The following is a 2500-nucleotide window of genomic DNA, read 5'->3' as shown; positions in this document are numbered from 1 at the left end:
ATCTATATAGGTTGGATGTAAATATTTTTTTTTTAAGTTTCTATGTGTATATTCGATTTATCACTACTGTGCCCAAATGTCTCAACCCAGTACATACTAGTAGTATTTGTAGTAGTAGTAGTAGTAGTAGTAGTAGTAGTAGTAGTAGTAGTAGTAGTAGTAGTAGTAGTAATAATATAGTAGGTAGTATAATTATTTGTAAAGTAGAAATAATAGTAGGTATGGCTAACTTATTATTCATTTTGTTTATAATACCACTTCAGACGATATCTAATTATTATTATTATTATTATTATATTATTATTATATTATTATTATTATTATTATTATTATTATTATATTATATTATTATTATTATATTATTTTATTATATATAATATTATTATTATTATTATTATTAAATTATTTTATTATTATTATTATTTATTATTATTATTATTATTATTATTATTATTATTATCATCATCCATTATATCATCATCACCCATCTCCATCATCATCATCATCATCACCTTCATCATCATCATCATAGTCTACTGCCTACACCCCCTAATAACGTGATTATTAGCATCACGATCAGGAATAATAATATTATATTCAAATCCCATTGAAGTATGTTTGTAATTGTGTGTCTTACAACTTACTACGTATGTTGTGAAAGTCTGATTGTACGTGTAGTGTATGTATGTGTGTTTATCTGTGTCTTTTATGAGGGAAAGGGATTTTGTGTCAAGCGTCGATACTATATGTGACCCTTCGTCTCAAAACGGTATTATGTCGGAACGAACCAGATGCTTAAAAGGTGAATTAAATGTTAAAACTGGTCAAAAATATAAATTGTTGGCATCAGCAGCCTAAAATATGGTATCCATTCTCATCAATAAAGCATACAAACCCAAGACAAGTCTGATATTTCTGGTTATAAATTCAATTTTCAACATCTTAACCTTCCCGACTTAATACCGTTTTAAGGCGAAGGGTCACATTATATACTCAGCAAATATGATATTATTTGCAAATATTGAATGTTATAATTTTAGCTGGGTATTATTAAGCGTAAAGGAGCGTAGGCAAGACCTATGTCGTGTTTCTTAGAGTGTGTGTGGACAGTCGTGTTTGCGTGTATGTGTGAGTGTGTATAATAATAATATTATTGTTGAGTTTGTATGTATACACATCCAATACACATCCTACACGATTGTTGATTAAGAGTCAATATTTAACATGACTTTGTAACGGGCTATTTGGGGATGTGTTATATAACGAAAACATTGTTCGTGTGTTAGAATATTATTATTATGTGATTGATGGATGAATGAATGGCTGGATTCAACTAGCTGATCCTTTACTTAATGGTTCGGGCAAACAATGCAACATGCTGCTTTTTTAACACAAGTAGAGGCATGGAAAACATGTCGTGAGCGTTTTATATAGATAGAACGAAGATGAGATCACTCCTGTCTTTGTTATTGCTTTTTGCCATCCACGTTTATGGGTACTTCTCACTAAACTGTATTAACCAGACTATAGATAGTATGCAGAGGACGACACCCAGGCCTTTGTTATTGTTTTTGCCTTCGCTGTGTGCGTTTTATCACATTAACTGTATTAAGCGGACTTTAATAAGTTCATGGTTACACACGTTTGTGTTTGGCCCTTTATTCCGATGCAAGTTTGTGAACTCTTGCCAAGCGATTCTATCTATAGATAGTATGCAGAGGACGACACCCAGGCCTTTGTTATTGTTTTTGCCACCCGCGTTTATGAGTATTTCTCACTAAACTGTATTAACCAGGCTATATAAGTTCATGGTTACACAAAGTTTTGTGTGTTGGTCCGTTATACTTCCGGATGGCAATGTTGTGAATTTCTTAGCCAAGTGCATACTATCTATTTAGAGCAATATCCACTGAACTTGCTCAAAGCGCTTTGCAAAGGGTCCCTGAGCAACAGCAATAGGTAACATAAAGAACAAGATATTGTTATTTTCTTTTTCGACAGAGATAACGCTGTTAACGGCCAGGCACTCATTATACACATTAGTACGGTGAGAGAATGTGGGTAAAGAGTCTTTTAAAAAAACTCAACTAAGCGCCGAGCGAGGTTCGAGCCCAGGACCTTCCTCTCCGAAAGCGAGTGTCATGCCACTAGGCCACATAGCCGCACAAAGAACAGAAAGGTTATACGTACGATTACGATTTAATGTATGAACGATTGTTAGCGGCTGATGTTAGTGGTATCACTGATTTCGGATCGGAAGGTCCTGGATTCGAGCCTCGCTCGGCGCATAGTTGAGTCCTAGGAAAAGGCTCTTTACTCAGGTGTAAAATGACTGCGTTGTCTCTGTCCGAAAAAAAAATATGTAATATCGCCTAAAAGGAGTCGTCTCCCGTCCTACATGTTAAATGTTGCTGTTGACCAGGGAGCCTTGTAAAGTGCTTTGAGCACGTTTAGTGGATATTGCGCTATATAAAAGCTCAATATTTTTTTTTTATTGTTA

The sequence above is a fragment of the Berghia stephanieae genome, chromosome 11 (assembly GCF_034508935.2).
Source record: "Berghia stephanieae isolate SIO BIC M18660-M18661 chromosome 11, UCSD_Bste_1.3, whole genome shotgun sequence".
Classification (NCBI taxonomy): Eukaryota; Metazoa; Mollusca; class Gastropoda; order Nudibranchia; family Aeolidiidae; genus Berghia; species Berghia stephanieae.
This window is presented reverse-complemented; position numbering follows the sequence as displayed.